Source organism: Dromaius novaehollandiae, chromosome 1, assembly GCF_036370855.1.
Source record: "Dromaius novaehollandiae isolate bDroNov1 chromosome 1, bDroNov1.hap1, whole genome shotgun sequence".
Classification (NCBI taxonomy): Eukaryota; Metazoa; Chordata; class Aves; order Casuariiformes; family Dromaiidae; genus Dromaius; species Dromaius novaehollandiae.
Window position 1 is genome coordinate 165,236,963 of NC_088098.1, and position 18,179 is coordinate 165,255,141.

General features: G+C 34.5%; 1 protein-coding gene across 12 annotated transcripts in view; it reads right to left on the reverse strand.

The window, feature by feature from the left end:
- GPC5 (glypican 5) overlaps nt 1-18,179 on the reverse strand; it is a 720,327-nt gene that overhangs the window by 612,363 nt on the left and 89,785 nt on the right. Inside the window, exon 2 of one of the 12 annotated variants that reach the window (XM_064504717.1) lies at nt 5,460-5,554. The exons of the other annotated variants lie outside the window; for them this stretch is intronic. The gene's annotated coding sequence lies outside the window, so the exon portion shown is untranslated. The remainder of the gene's footprint in view (nt 1-5,459; nt 5,555-18,179) is intronic. 12 annotated transcript variants of the gene reach the window in all.

Here is an 18,179-nt window from a genome sequence, read left to right on the forward strand (position 1 = left end):
TCACATACTGTTCATATTGATAATGAAATCATTATTTATTGATGCTACTGGCCCTTGCTCTTTCTTTGTGCTGTGCTGCGGTCTGATCCTTGAAACACACAGGAAATTCATTCCTGCTGTATGTTGTCGGAAGCCAGGGATTACTTCCTCCTCAATTGTTCTGCCCAGGAATGAAAAACTAAAGATGGGATGGTAGCTGGAGAGATCTTGGACCAAATGCTGACAAGCAAAACTATTGCATTTTCAAAGAATGTGTTTAAATGTTTCCTTGAAGGAAGCAACAATTATTTGGATTAATAGTGAATACATTGTTGTTCTCTTACTTAGCAGGCAGGAAAGAAACCTATTTCAGAGAGTGGAGTTTGAAAACTTTTCAAAGCTGTTCGAGATTCAGCCTGAATTTTCATACTGGATTAGTCAAAAATAGTGTAAGGAATGTTTTTAATTCCCTCAGGCAGAAAGCAACTGTACACGGACCTCCTATATGTTGTGCAGTATTATAGATTACTGCATACAATGGACTGCAAGTACTGTAGGGGCCTCCAAAAAACCCCAAGGTTGCTACAGTGTTTTGTAGTGAGCCTAATCCTGCACACTCTGTGAACACCTATGAGATCCAGTATCTGGGGTGATTTAGGCATGGGAACCCCTAATTTCTATATGACACTAGAGCTGGGCACAAACAAGGCTAAAAGCTTTTAAAACTTGTTAGAAATTAGGTGTTTCTACATATTTTCAGAAGTAGACTTTCTGAGCACCTTCAGAAATTTAGAAACTGCAGCACCTTCAGAGTTAGCTGCCAGCTAAATGGGAGTTTTTCAGATTACGGTTCTGGATGTAGATAACCAAATTTTGTCTAGCTTCTGCTATTCACTATCGGTCAAAGATAAGCTCGTGAATGAGTCATCCAAAAATGTTACTCTTCAATATGACTTGATTTATTCCTGGCATCACATAAAAGTAGTTATCAGCTGTATGCATTAATCCAATTCATGTGCTTGTATCAAGAATGTTTGCCAGTTTAAAGGTTAATACAGAATATAAGCTTTACTAGACTGACACACATCACACTGAAATTTGTGCATCTGATCTTAATATGGGAAAGATGCGTGAACCCAGAGAGGTGGATTTTTAGCTGCTATTTTTTAGCTGCTATGTTTGGTGTTTACTTGCTTCTCTGGACTTAATGTCCTGACCCCAATTTTTAAATATGATTTACAGACTTAGAGGTCTTACTTTCACTGAATGTCAAGTACTAAAATCTGAGGTCAAATCGGAACAAAAACTCTATTTGAAATTCCATTTTTCTTACTTCGGGATAATAAACAATCCAATACATCAATCACTTGTCATTCATAGTTACATAGTTACATAGTGAGTTATTAAATGGCACTTTGAACTGTGTATTTTATTGAGTTAACAAGTTAGAATGCTTATATTATTAAAAGCTATCCCGTGTAAGACTGAACTAATGAACCCTTATTTGGGTTAACAGCAGTTAACGGTACTTTGTAAAAAGTATCTACAACAAAACAGGGAGGCTTCTGGATCATGTAAAACTGGTTTTGTTACAAGGTAAAGTTTTACTGTACGTTTCAAATGAGTTTAAATATCAGAAATACTAGCAGATTCTGTACAAAACTAGTAGATATTCATATCATATATGCTCTTATGACAGAATATTGTAAAGAATCTGTTTAAGAGTTCTGCAAAATAATTGAGTTATAGTGGGAAGCAAACTTCTGAGATAATAGATTGCAATGTATGATACGTCATTTAGGAATGAGCATTGAGGGCCATACAGAACCAGATGAGGATATGGAAATAAAATAAAATACCAAATATTTTCCACAGTAACCTGCAGGGTAGTTTGGACTGATAAATAATATTGTGAATCAGGAAGTCTCAAATTCCAGGCAGTCAAAACGGATTGGAGGACTGGCTGTAAAGACTTGGACAAGTCCTCTAACTCCCTCCATTCCTTCTCCTCCATAATGTTGGAATGATATATGTACCTGCATGAGAAGGATGCTATGAGAATTATTTATTATTTGATGATCACGTTCCATACCTTAAATACTATAAATATTCCAGCCATTACTGAGATTATACTAGGCCACTAAGTCTGTTTGAAACATCACTGATATTACAACTTTGTTTTCATATTGCACAATAAAGGTATATGACCTTTCATATGTTATTATTACATTTGCTGTTATTGACTGATTATTCTACTATCTGTTATCTCCTACGATAATGAGGAAAGGAAGGGGGGGGGGGGGAGGGCTATTGCACTAGTGCCAAACTGAAAACACTGAAGAGATAGTGCTACTTCTTGTGAGCATCTAAGAGAAACTGCCTGAAACACAGGAACACAGATAATTCAAAACTGAAAATAACTAAACATCATTTGGGAAAGGAAGATAGTGAAGTACAGACTATCCAACAATTTCTTGGGATATGCTGATTATGATTTGTTACACAAAAGACAAAGCAAGAAGAAGGACCTAAGCCTTAGGAAAGAAAAAAGATAGCAAGAGATTCAGGTCAACATCCCTGCAATCGTAATATTTCCAATTCTTAGAATGGGAAGGAGGAAGAACAATAAAATAAATTCAGAAAAACAAGAGACCTCAGGAAACTCTGAAATGACAAGTAAAGTCCCCTGGGAAAACATTCTACAAAGAACTTCCTTAAAAAAATTGTATTAATAATGTGATTGTAAATTACCTAACAGGAGAGCCAGAAGATGTAAACTTCCAACTTGTAAAATCAAAGTCTTGAATTATTTCATACACAATAAGAACATGTAAAGAAAATGAGTACTAACCAAATCACTAAAATGAGAAATGAAGGGCAAAATAACAAGTACTAAGAACATGTAAAGACAAAATCAGAAAAGTGGAGGCACAAAATGTGAAATAACAAGCAAGGAACATGCAAGATAAAAAAAAATCATTAAGCACAAGTTGCAAGAGGAAGACAAAGGAAAGAGCTGGTCCACTACTCAACAGAGAAACAAACTATCATAAGATGGCACCAACAAAAACCTAAATGTTTAATGCATTTTCTGCTTCAGTCTTCACTAAAAAGGTTAGATGCAATCAGGCAGATAATGCAATTAACATGAGCAATAAAGCAGTATGAATTTAAGATAGAAAAAGGAAACAGGTTAGAGATTACAAATGCAAGGCAGTTATTTTACATCAGACAGGCTTGATGAAATTCAGATAGTTTTAGAGAATTTGCTGAAGCAATTTCAGAAGCACTTTGAAAACTCATGGATGACGAATGAGATTTCAGAAGACTGGAAAAAAATCAAACCTATCTATCCCTACAACAGAAAATAAAAGGAGCTGGACAATTATATACCAGTCAGGCTAACTGTCACAGTGCCGCAGGGGGCGGGGGCTCCCTGGGGCCAGGACTGGGGGTCCCGCAGCAGGGCAGGGGTCAGGGCTGCACAGGGGAAGCCCAGGGGTGGGCAGGGATGGGGGCACTGGCGGCACGCTTGGGACCCTGACACTAATACTTGTTTCCAGAAAAATACTGTAACATATTATCAAATGAAAAGCCAGCAACCCTCAGCAAAAGACATGATGACTAAGAGCCTGAACAAATTTTCAAGAAAAATCTGTGTCAGTTTGGGGTGTGTGTGAGAGAGCTAGTGTAACAAGATTTGTGAAGGCTGAAGATCTCATATATAAAGGCCCGTAGTGAAGTATCTGATATTAATATAACATTCGCGTAAATTGATTAGGAAGATGGTCTAAATTAACTTACTCTTATAGGCCAAACAAGAAGAATATACTGATTTGAGCTCCCTGAGGATCTATTGTGGGCCTAGTACTAATCAATATTTTCCTTAATGAATAGTAAGACAAAATAGAAGTATGCTTATGAAAACTCAAGGTGTTGCTGAGCTAGAGATAGCTGTAAGCAATGTTACTGACAGAACTAAAATTCACAGTGACCTCAGTATATTGAATACATACTCATTAAAAGCAGGATGAAATTCAAGAAAGAGAAGTGAAAAATACTACAGTCAGGCAAAAGTAATCGATGGGATAAATACAAGCTCTGGAATAACAATCTGCTGGAAAAAAAATCTGGGGGCTTTACTGCATATCAAGCTGAGCACAAGTCTGTCATGTCATGTAGGAAAGGCAAAGAGTATACTATGATGTATAAAAAAAGAGTGTAGCCTATAAAAATATGTGAATTATCCTTCTGCTGTAGCTGGCTCTAAGAAGTCTTTGGTTGGAATATTATATTTGATTTTGAGCACCAGAATTGAAAAGGGATGTGGGTTATCTAGAAGGAGTAGAGGACAGAGCAACAAAAATCATCAGAGATGATGATTTAAACATGACTTGCTATGAAAAATGCAAGTAACTGGATTGTTGAATCCAGCCTATGTTGAATTCATGTGGAAAGACATGATAAAAGGTAACTGCAGAGAGGAATAGAATAAAGTATTCTTCATGTCCACTGTGGATAGGACAAGTAATAACAAGCTTTAACTGTGGCAAAGGAGATTAATTTAGACATAAAAATAAGCTTACTAAAAGTGATGTCTAAGCTCTGAAACAGATTGCCTTATGAGGTTGCAGAGTATCCATCAGCGAGGATTTTAACAAATAAGTTAGACAAAAGCTGTCTATTTTTGTCTCTTGTTTTCTGTTGCCACTGAAATTCTGAAAAATTCTGTCTTGAAAATATCACTCAGTTTTTGCTTCCTGGATTCTATGGTGTTCTGACTTCCTGAGCTTGCTATCAGCAAGAACAGGATAGAGACTTTTGCTCCAGACCTTGATTCCTTCAGGGTTGCAGAACAGCCACAGCGGGCATTTTACAGTCAAGCATAAAACACCTCCCTGTAGTGGCTAAGCTGGACCTCAGAAACACGTGAGGAGTGTGATCTCTAAACATTCAGAATTACTCATTTAACAAAACTTCAACAGAAAAAGAAGACTTACTGGAGTAAGTAAATGGGTAATAAAGGCAGAATGCAATTTTAGTACAGATGAACTTGCTAGTTTTGGTATGAAGAAGAAATATACCCTGTTCTTTTTATTCATCATTTCAATAACTAAGAACACTATTAAGTTTCCTGTGTCTTCAAACTGTTTAATCGTTTTTCACTAAACCTGCAGAATTACAATAAGAAAGAAGTATTAAGATAAACCTGACTTCATACACAGTTTTTTCATAGTAAGAGAATCTAAAGAAACATGAAACTATTGTGCACCTCTTGAAAAGGGAATATAGCATATTTCACGCAACATGGATTCAATGAAAAGTTTCAAATAAGTTAATAAGCAAGTGTTTGAGACGTTTTGTCTCTTCGGCTTACTTTAAAGTTTAAGAGCAGATATTAGTGGCAATATTTTCAAAGTCATCTCCATCTGGTCTTCCGTACTATGTGTGAATTTTCTGTCTAAAATGTGTATACTTACTTGTACTTTGCAGCTAGATATGTAAATATCTTTGGGTGCAAAAAACTTATGACAGCAAGGTTTGTACAGACAGTTAGTATCTTCTATTAGGCCAGCTGAAAATAACAGATAAATTTTCAGTCACAGTCACAATCTCAGTTTTATAGACATAATGAGGTAAGTATTAATAACTTTTTAATAGTAAGAAATATTAATCAACACTATTTATAAGTCTTCATGAGTTCTGATCATTAGCACATTATGTAGCATTAGTACATGTATATAGTACAAATTCTGAGACACCTTTGCAATGATGAGGACAAAGAACATATATTTTCCTCTTAATTGTGCAACCACAGTTCATAATTGTAAAAACATGATATAGCTGAGAAAAATTATAGGAAAAGATAGAAAAGACAAGCTATAACAAACAACTGAACATATGCTCTATGTGATGATTATTCTATTAAATTGGGTATATTTAAGATTGGGAAACATGTGAACACAGACCAATTAAATGACTAGGGCTGAGAAAAATATCAATGGTCTGAACAGACAAAATATTTATTCAAAGTCACTCAGGGAAAGACAAGGTCATCTCCTTTCTAACATGTCCTGATAAATGGATAACAGTGGGGCATGTGTGTGCACGCACACATAAACAGAACATACAGGTTCGTGTATACAAACTATTTCTGGCATTAGCAAAAATGCTAATGAATGAATTGAAGATGATGTCAAATTTAATACAATAATGGCATTTTGAAATTTGACTCTAAAACCAATCAAATAGGTGTGTCTAGATAACTACTAAACTAAATATACTTTACACATCTGAGAATGAGTGTTTGCACTCCCATGGAATGATGATGAGCTTCATGCAAGGAATGGGCAGGGCCTGGGGAACATAGACCCAGAGCCTGTAAGGTCTTTCCACTGATAGCTGCTAAAATTGCAGATGAAACCATCATCTACTGTGCCATTGCTTTTTTCAACTTAGCAAGCTTATATTTATGCATTTCCTCTCTATTCCTTAAATAAACATAACTATTTGGTTAAATGTTTTGAATGGAGCTGTTATGAAAGAACCTGTAACAATGCTTTGTTTCTTTTGGTTTTGTTTTCCCTGTTTTAAAATAAACTCCTTCTTGTAGGTATTGTTTCTTCTTTTTACACTACAGATCATGTTCTGTAATGTTTGTCCAAAGATTAGAACTGTGGACCCCCTAGAAACAAGTGCAGCACAAATTAAATACATTATATAAGAACACGATATTTAATAGGAAGGTCATAAAGTACTGCTTTTGAACATAAATCACTTTCACCTATTAGCATATGTCCTGAATAATTATAAAAATCACTAATTCCTCAGCTCTATTCTCCCCTTCTTTGAAAAGGAAAGCAAACTGTGACAGTAAGAAAAACATTTTTTGTTCAGTATTGTCCATAGACTAGTGAATACTAGGGATAACTGCACTGCTACCTTCATCAGAGTCCATACCGATCTTTTGGAGGCCATTTTTGCTCAAACAAGTGCTTGCCTTCAGCCTTAGATATCCACAATTCATATTACAAAAGTTGATTTGTAAATTTTTTTAATGCTACTCCTCATCATACAAGCCATTTGTCATCCAGTACAATCCGTTTTCATTCACATTGCCAAAAAATGAATCCCTCTGAGATGTCTAGAGTACAGCACAACTTCTGCATATTGCAAAAAAAAAAAAAGCCTAATGACAGTAAGTAGATCATGCTTCAGAAGCTGTTCTGTTTTGCATTCTAACAGCAGCTGTCAGTGCTCCCTCATGCATTTGTTATTTCAATACTAGATTGAAAATCCTCTCATTAAATAATAACATTATGTTGTTTGTTTTATTATTGTCATGTTGAAGTACTGCTCTGCTGTGCTTTGTAGAATCAGTCATGTGTGTAAACAGTTAATCAATGGGTGGCAACTATTTTGTAATGCTCGATTTCTACAGTTCTTCTACACCTGTTCCTTTTTCTTGTCAGAAAATGTCAAAAGCAATTATCAGCATTGTTTCTGAAGACCCTCAGCCATATTTATTTACATTTTTAACTAGACATTTTCTATTTATTACTTACCTTGTACTTTAAAAATCCAAGACAATATCTTTCATGTGAAATCACTGCTCTACATTTTGAAAGGAAACATCTTGGATTCACAAAATTGTACTCCTAGAACTTCTATACAACAGGCATAAAGCATAGCTGCTGTTTTTAGATAACATTTGTGACATCATACTCAGATTTTTCTCATATTGAAAAATCCTTTATTTCTGTGTGTCATGCTATCATGTTCTTGATGCCAAGATATAACAAGTACTCACAAGTAAGAATAATATAACAAACTATTAAAAACATCATAACCTGACTTTGTAAATGTGTATGTGTCTCACGGATTCCAATTTGCTTCAGAAGTAACATCCATTAAAATGTTTTCTTTCAAACTTGCATATAATTCCATTAGTTGATATAATGTGCTTGAACCTAAAACCCAATACTGCCAGACTCATTTACAGTTACCAAAGATGCCAATAACAGAGGTACTCACACTACTTCCAGCTGCTTCAAAACATTCCTTAGGTCTTCCAAGATGGGGAATGGGATGCATATTGTATCGGATTTTAAGGTCAGATTATTATGAATTGACAAAAGCCCTGCACAAATCCCTAGGGAAATAACTCATGTTCGCTAGGAAGAATGATCTGAGTAGGGTTCCTGTAGGCTAGATAGTCAGCTTACAAAACATATGTGCAGGAAGATCTGCCTCTGGAGACGAAGAAAGTTAATGGCAGTTTTTCTACTGACCTAAACGGACTTTGGATCAGCCGTTAAAACTGCTCGTATATACACTGAATATATAATATGTATATATCACATTGAGGAATACTACTAGAAGACTGAATTTTCTTTTAAGAACATACTTCTAAATCCTTTTCCAAGTGCAAAGCAGAAATTTCATGCATTAAACTCATTTTCATGTTCAGGAAAGAAACATAAAAATACATAATTTAAGATTTACACTACTGACATGTCCTTGAACCATGTTATCACTGGAAATGTCTTCACTATGTGAGTCATGTAGCAAAGATTCTTTTACCCTTAAATTCACATATCACAGCTGCTTCATCAAAGTCATGCTTATTCATTTTCTTGCATGACTGGCTGAAGAGCCCAGAGCAGCCTGACAGACAGCAACTATGAGAAAATATACATTCACTTTCTTCTCACCTAGCTGCAGCAAGCAAAAGGGATTTATCAGATGAAAAGTAATTTAGAATCTGGGCATGTATGATTATTTTGAGGAAATGGTTTGTTATATGAATCTTTTGAATGACAAGAAACTTTTTAAGCTTCTTGAAGATTTGTTCACAAGGAAGGGATTTTATTTAACATACTTGAAAATAGATGACCAATTTAATAGAGAAGATAAGTGGTGGACTGTCTGCTCTTACTTTGATTGTTAGAAAGTGCAAGAAATAAAGAGTTCTATTTCATATAGTGTAATAATGTTATTTTACTCCCTTTCCTTCCTCCCAAGAAATAGTTTTGTAAGTCTAACTTGTACAACTGGAGATATTACTGTACACAAACTCAGTGGAAACACATTTTGTAATACTTTATTAACTGAACTAAAGCACCATCAATGTGATGAGCACATTAACTTTTACAAAGTATAGTTAAGAATATATTTTTGTGAATCTTAATATTTTGTTCACACTTTCAACAGTGGTTTCAGGTTTCAAATAGTCTAGAAAAAGAAGCTATGAGGCAAAAACTAAAAACATATTCAAGAGTTTCAGAGAACTGAAATTAATTTTCGTTTGAGGAATGTCTTGGTATATGCCAACTTTTTCATTTCCATGTTATAAATGCTTATATGAAAGGCTTCACTATGCATAATGTATTTTTCATACTGAGAAATTCTATTAGCTTGCAATGCTATTGCTCTGAATAATTCCCATTCACCTCTAGTTAACAGAGGCAGCTAACATTTCTAGCCTTTGGGTTTTGAGGGGGTGGGTTTAGATGGTGTTTCTTTGTTCAGCTTTCTAGTTTATCTTTAATTGAAAACTTTCTTGATTTCTCTCCTTTGTTTAAAACCCCATCAATCTTTCTTTTAACCAAACAGAATTTCTTCTATCAGTATACAGTATCATAGCCCCAAATGTCTTAATTCATAAAACCAATGGCTCACACACTGCAGATGGACAAACAATGTATGTCCTAATCCCCTGCTACTAAAGGGGTAGCCTGATCATTGCAGTCTCAAGTTTGTAATACTGAGAAGATCAGGTATAAAATTCAGTGGGTCAATCTAGCACCTCTGTGGTATCCACATTATTCTACATTATTCATGTTCCATATTATTTATAGCGTGTAAGTACTTCAGATCTCTACTCAGAGTATGTTCTGATATCTTAAAATCCATAGGAGCCAAGTATTTTTAGATGGCCAGTATCTGTAGGCACATGACACCAAATTTGTGAGCATTTTGAGCGCATTTCTCAACAATGTTAAAAATCAATGTCATGTCTTTATCAAATTCAAAGTATACCACTCACGGTGGGATTAATCTAAGCAAACAGAGACATCTGCAGTGTAGACACCTGTATCCAAGCTACCAATTCTAGATTTTTCTTACAGTAGCATCTAAAGAAGTTCAAATGGAGTATGCCAATAACATGCCTTATTTTTCCCATTAACTACAGAAGGAGCTGGGACTACTAACTCAAATGTAGCTGTTTACTTTACAAGCAGGAAAAGCTAGATGTGAGAAATTCTAGATTAAGTTCTTGAGCATTATTCTTCCTATTGCTTGCTCTAAGGCAAACTTTCTTCTCCACACTCAAACAACTGCACTTTAGTGCCTCCGTATGTTGGAAGGTTTGTAGAACACTTGGAGATGAAATGTGCTACCGTACACAAAGTTCCACAAGTCTAATCTGAACTTTCTGAAATTCCAACATATTCCACCTTCCAGGGTTTGTTATGTGTAGAACAAAATGACTTTAAAGGAAATTCATGTAAAGTATGAGTAAATGACATACACTGAGATACTGATAAATTTAAATGTGGGTAAAATGTGGAGAAGCCCTAAAAGCAGTTGGTGACAATAAAGTAAATTAATTCATTCCAAATGTTACGCTACACTAAGTTATATGATCCTGCCAGATGTTTCTCTTTACAAGAATTTTATTATTCCATAGAGGGCAATTTGTTTTAATGAGAATATTTTTTCAGAATAATATTTGTTCTGGAAAGCGGTACTTTTCTAGCTTCACATTCTAATGAGAACAATTTCCTTTGATTCATTGGTGCCACCATTCTTTTGTTGACTCAACTGAAACACCCATTAGCTGTATGCATGCTGCAAGAGTGGGAAAGCAGGAAAATGCTGATTATGGGCCCAATCCTGAACATACTTGAGTCATACTATTAACTTCAGCACAGTTCTTTGCATGAATTTATTGCAAGATTAGAAGCTTAAAAGATGAAAAAGTAATATATAACTCTAAGTATAGATTCAGATTCTTTGCTTCTGCATGGGACTATACTTCTCAAGTTCACTTGATAGCTATCTTTTTATGGAAAAGGTTTAAATACCTCACCTCTATTGTTCTGTATTTAGACTACTGCATCGCCTTTAGCTGTATAACTTTCTAGATTATATTGTTGTTGCAGCCCTTTTTGTTTAACATTACATTACTTAGGTAGTGCTTCAGATTTAGCATTTGAACTGTTTTGGATAGAGAGCTGGGACAAAATTCAAATAAATGCAAATATATACAAGAGGCTCCATTAGGTCCATAGCTCCCTGGATTTACTTGCGCTCTTTCAAGCTGCTACTCAAGAAGGCTATAGTAACCTAACTTACAGACTGAAAAGTCAAAATGTAAAAGAAGTTATTTTACTGAAGAAAATGAAATTATTTTCATTGTGCTTTAGCTTGAAGTTGTTTTACATCTTTTTCTAGTTACTTAGGCCAACACAGATTTTCTCAGAGAAGAATTAAGTGAGTGTTAGGTCTAAAAAGATTCAGATGTTTGAGCAAGTAAAAGAGAGTTTAGTTTATCTTCCAGTGCAAAAATGAGTCTCTTGAATTTTTGTATGTTCTATGAAGTTTCTCTCATAAACTAGGGTCCTGCAAGATTTATATAGCACATGTATGATGCATAAACTCAAGAGTTGTTCACTCCTTTAATTAACAGGGAAAATAAAATTATTTTGTTGCCTACAGAGCGACCCCTAAAAGTGACGCTGATACTTACAAAATTATATATTGAAAGTACATTATATTTTAAAGAGTAGAAAAACTTATTTTGTCACGTTTTGCAACTTGATTTCTGAAGGTTTGTCTTCTGATGTTGATTGTAATGTTATGGCAAAATTGCATAATGTCCGCTTCCCCCAAATATGATCCATAAAAAATCTTTTGGAGACCGAAATTTAGCAAACAAACTTATAAACAGAAATAAAAATTATACAGGCAGGTTTCTTCAATTTTTCATTTTAAATTCCAGTAACATGCAGCAAATAAATCAGACATACTGACTTAGTGATATTTTTGTATACAATAGCTCTAAAGAAATACCTGTAATAACTTAAGATAATTAGCAGCTTTATAATAAACTTAATAACATTATTATAATGTAAACGAGTTTAAATCCATTAACATGAATAGGCTAAAGTTTATTAAAAAGAATATGAACTTCAAGCTTTGACAACTGTGATTTAATAAGAGCATTGAGGCACAATTTGAAACAAAAAATTGATTTTTACTTCTGTTATATCAATTTATTTTCTTCTTCAATATTCAAGATTAAACATAGTTCATCTTTCTCACTCAAAATTCATATCATTGGTAATCTTCTCCTAACTAAGTAAATCTTATTTTATTCAATTACAATAGCACTCATTCATTCCAATCAGAACAAGAGTCTTACCGTGCTAAGCAATACTAAATATACATTAGATACGGTTCATTGCCCAAATATTGTGCGCTATACAATCTAAATGTATCAAGCAATTCTATGCTTCTCTACAAAACCTCATTGAAGTCAATGGCACATAAACATAGAATTTGTGTGTTCTGAATGGAGTTCATGGACTTTAAGCAAAGTAAACTTAATTCATAAAGTAAAACATACTTAATAATATATTAAGATAAAAGTTAAAGGTAAGAAACTAATTACTTTTGGAAAATGTTATCAATTACCATGAAAGAAGTTGTTTGTATGAAGATAATGGTATTATAATATACTTACAACATTTCATTACAGTTAATTTTCTTTGTTTATTGGCCCCAATGGAAGTTGCTGTTAATATTCCCATTATAGCATGTATATGGTATATATGCATGTTCATGCTATATATATAAAGCATGTGTTTGCTGTATATGTTTTGATATGCAGAAACCTAGATTCGTGTGAAAATATGGATAGAATGTAGTTTTAAATTACGAGGAATATTAAGGTTATTTCACAAGGGTCTATAGACACTATATATATTTATGTTAAACATCATATTTATTTTAGGTAATCTTTATAGATAGTATATCTGTACTATAGATATAACTAAAGAGTCACATAGTATTAGGGTCTTTTGCTTATGCTTTTTGAACCACTGGAGTTAAGAATACAATAACTTCATTGTTTCCCCTCTTATCACATCGGATATAAAAAGCTCTGAATTTCTACTCTTCAGAAAGACAAACAGCTTCCCTAGGTTTGGTATTATACTTGTCATCCCACATGGATGCCTGAACTATCATCTGAAACAATATGGATGCCTGTGGTTAAGCAATTCAACACTGTCTTAGGTTTCTATCCTCCTTGCTCTTCTCCACTTTAATAACACATCTCTAGAAGAGCGAGCTATGGTTTTCCACTAGCTGTATCCTATTACTACTTCTCAATGGCAGCCACAAACAGAAACTAAAAGAAGAAACATCAGAAGCTTCTTTTCAGATTTTTTGTGGAAAATGAAATTGTATCCTCACAATTCTGCTCCAGGATCTCGACAGCTAAATTTATGTGTCTGCCTGTAGGTGCCTACATAATGAGCCAGGTGTCCAAGTCCTCCATGTAGCCAGTGAAATTGAGCATGACCCTGGATGTTCCTGTTTTAAGTACAGCGCTGAACCAGATGGGCATTCCTTGCTATGGCCCCAAAGTGTAAGAAACTCTGAACTCACTGGGCCCAGCAAAATGGGACAGAGTGATGGGGAGCTTTATATAAATGTAATGTGATTTACATTTGTGAAAAAAAAAGACAGAATGTACAGTGAGTAATGGGAAAAGAAATACCACCAATTCTTAGAGTATCCTTTTTTTCCTCTGTTTGAGAACTGTAAGATGTCTAGAGCAATAGCTGATCTAAATTACATACTTCCTGCTCAGTACAATAAATTAATACGATAGCATAGGGAAAAGTTTTAACACAGTAGTGTTTATGTTTATAATATCCTACACTGGCCAGACTGCGATTTGTAGAATATCTGCATAAACTCTACCTCAACCTGGTATCCCAGCATGCCTTTTCTCAAAGAACACTGGGTTTTATGGAAAAACATTTTTTTTTACTCATTCTGATTACTGAATTTACTGATTACTGGTTTACAGGAAAATTAGTATCTAGAAGCAGTTTTCAGTATGGAAAACAAATGGTATATTCTTTCTGAAGTTACTTCATTGTGCTTCTTTGATACCTAATTATCTAATTTAAGGTTACTTCATTGTGCTTCTTTAACAGCTAATTACCCAATTACTGCAGTTTCTAAAAATTGCGTTTTAAGTACATTAAATACAAAGCCTGTTTATTTTAACCTCTGATGCTTGTTCTCTATTTTCATTTTTAAATCACTGGGAATGCATATTATAAGGTAGTGACCATAGACCACCAAGTAAAACACAGAAGTAACTACAGATATAGCAAACTGATAGTAATTAAGAAAGGTAACAAGAACAAAGTGCCTGAAGGCTTTTCAGTCATTAAGTACATATTTATAATAGTCTAAGCACTAAGTATATTATGTTGTACTTTGAGGCGAAGTAAGTCTATAATACTGCTAGCTTCATTAGTACACGCACTTGCTATTTATTATGAGAGAACTTCCCACAAAAAGCAAAGGAAGTAACTGGATAGTGTAAGTCTAATTTCTACTTTTATCTTTGCTATTCAAAGACAAAACACAAAGAAAAATAGTATTATTCATACAGCAGGACTGACCCTTAAGTGACTGGCTAGTTACTGTAGTTAGCATTTTCTCTAGTGTGTCATATGTTTGGCTGGCTCAGCTAGAAAACTAGCAGTGCATTCTTGTAAAACTTGGCACTGCAAAGCATTCTGGAAATTTCAGACTGACATTTGAATTTATAACACTGATTTCCGGTATATTTGCCACTCCTATAAACATTCCTCAATATTAATGAAGTCTGCAAAGAGATGTCCTTTAACAGAATTTGCTAGAAAAGTAGTGTCCATTTAAACATTTTTAAAGAGCAGTGAAAACATTATAGAAAGAAAAGTTTAAGTTTTTTAAAACACCAAATCATATGACATAACTGTAGAGGAGTTTATGTTGAAGGAAAGGCACAGTTCCTATGCCAATTCCAAAAAAACTATTTTGCTTTCCAGTTTTCTCACTCCTGCTGTGTTTAAGATTTTTTCTTTTCTATCTTTCCAAAATAATCTCTTTTAGTCCCACTGCACTATTACAATCCTAACACACTCTGATCCTAAATATTATTAAATATGTCAGATAAAACTTGACCTAACACAAACCCATTTCTCTTATCCAGTCCTCTTCCTCACTACATGAGTAGGTTATTTATTACCTCTTAGTAACACCTACCAGTCTGACTGTGTCATTTCAATGGCATAGCTTGGGAAATATTTTGAAGAAAAGATATATATACACACATACATACACATACAGAGGCAAAGAGAAAAAAATATAAATATACAGATATATCTTATATATGTAAATGCAAATATATATATATACATATATGCAAAACTTACTAGTATTGAAAAGAACTGCTTTGACTGACTACAGGGTGAGAGATGTCTTCTGGTTATTTGGTTATGGACTGCTTAGGACTTTGAAGGGAATGAGCAGTCCTATGTATGCCATCGAAGAGTGAAAAGAATTGTAAAAGTACATTATACCCAAACTCTCCTCTCCCTCTTAAGTCTCTTCCTTTTTAAACACTGATAGCAATAACATTCAGGGAGCATGATTCATTACTTATAATATCACGCTACTTACTGCACACGCATCTTTTTTAAACGAGGTGCACACCACACTTTCAATTTAGCATTTGCTTTTTAAAGGTTTTTTTCCTCTCCTTACTGTTTTAATTTAGACTGACAAGGCAGGATTTATGAAGATCATTTCCCCTCTACCTCCTTCTCTTTTTGAAGCCACCTTAGCTTTCTGTCTTAATCCTCTGGGGACCTTCAGAGGTCTTTACTTTTTAGAATAAATTATACTTGTAATCAACTGTGTATAAATGCACAGGGGCCTTTTATATTTAGACAATTTGCAAATTTCTTTTCGTCTGACTTGCTTTAAATCCAACTATTGTTTATCCCTCCTATTTACTAATGGCCAGATCACAATCCTGGCTATATCAGGGAGTAAAGCAGGGTAAGTTCTCCTGATCACGGACAAACAGGTATCCAACTGCAGTCTGTTGCCTCTGAGCCACCAGTTCCTCATCAGCTACCCAGGGTGCAAAACAGTGCAGCTAAAACAGTGTGGACTGGGAAATAAACCACGAGAGAATGATTTAAGAACAAAAAGAAAGCAAAGGCCAAACTGTGATCTCAACCTTCCAATTTGGTACCTGCTTTTGACCTGGGATGGTACAACTGTGTCACGCCTAAGACTCAGTGGATTCCAGTGAAACAACCTGCTCCTGTTGGCTTCTGACTCTTTCTTTTTTTTTCCCAAGATGGATTTTTAAAAATCACTTAGGCACTTGGCCATTTAGAGCCATAAATAATTAATTTAATCTACCTTCTCATTTATTAATAAGCTTACTTGCTCTCAAGTCCTTCATTTTCCCTTGATATTCTTGCAAAAATCTTTTTTTATTGACCCTAATGCTTTGATTGACATTTACTCTCATGTTTTGTTACCCTTACCTTCTCCCTGAATTTTACATGATCCTATATCCACATATGTTATGAAATCTCACTAGTTTGTTCACCTTTCTTTTGTAAACAATAAAATATTACTTTATCCCTGAAATTACAAATAAATATACTATGAAGAAAAACAGAAAAGAAAAGAAAAAGAGACACTCCTGTTAGAGGATATGGTAAAAAGTTGCAAAAAATTTTTCAATGTGACAGTTAAAAAAGAAAACAAAAGTTTTGAGAAAAGAACAAGATGTTCATATGCTACAGGACAGTCATAATAGACAATATCACACTAATATCACGCCACGGGAATACAGGGTCCATGTTATATTCTCAAAACTTTCATTAAAAATCTAAGGTAATTCCACCGACTTCAGGGTCATCAGGAAGGGCAGAATTGTTTAACTGTCTTTCCCACTCAGACAACCCAGTGATAATGTAAGACCTGTAAGCCAGAGCAAGCATCAGTAAAACCAGTGTAAGCAGTTGGCTTAGTCTGGGTATTATCATTGGCCAGAAAAGCACATCTGGCTAACTACAGAACCAGCTAGGAATAACTTCATTACATCTCAGAAGAACATTATTCTAGCTAATGAGTATTTGAGGCTGACTGGTCCATTCAGAGGTACCCCAAGCAAGTGATTGGAATAAGCAAATGCCATTTCTTTTTGCATAGACTCATGCTTCCATGTTATGTAAAAGGGCGAAAGACTGCATTATAATTATTGTAGTGTTATACACATTCTGCACCAAACCCCATTATCCACCCAACAAGGTGACTGCTGACCTACCTGCAGCCTGGCTGGCTGAAAACAGCAGATATAGGAGATAAAAAGGATTATGTTCAACAAGCTTGTTTTGGAGAAGTAGAATTTTTAAAAAATTAAGATTAATTAAGGCTGAGACATACACAACTGAATCAACGAAAGATGCGTTCAGTTACTGCAGTTTCACTCCTGATTCAATTATGCCTCATCCTTCAAGCAAGCTATAAATGAACAGGTAACATCTTTTAACATACAAAATGTGAAATCATTGTGATTTTTAAAACCTCACAGGTACAATAAACTATAAAAATGATGAAAAGTAACATTAAATTCATGCAGATTTCAGCTCTGCAGGTGTAAAAGTATGCTGGTTCTAGGAATTAAGATACAATTTCCACAGTAGTTCTTTGAAGTGTATTCTTACATCTAGAATATTTTGGGCACTGAATCCACATTTTCATGTAAGATTACATTTTTTTTCTTCCCCCAAATATTTTTTTCTTCAAGGCATTCTCGCAAAAGATTGCTTTCATACAAATAAGACAATAAATCACTATTTTCTCTTTGAAAAAAAGACCTCAGCATTGAACTTTAAATGCATTAAGGCGCAAAAAGCACTTAATTGAAAGTCCTGCTCAGTTTATTGGGTTAGTTTTGTTTTGAAATTATATGTATACACAAACACACACATATAAATATTTATGTACACACATTCACATTAATTTCATTCAATATATTCACATTATCTTCATTTTAAACTGTTTCAGGATCTTTATGTCATCCCTGAGTGCATCATCAG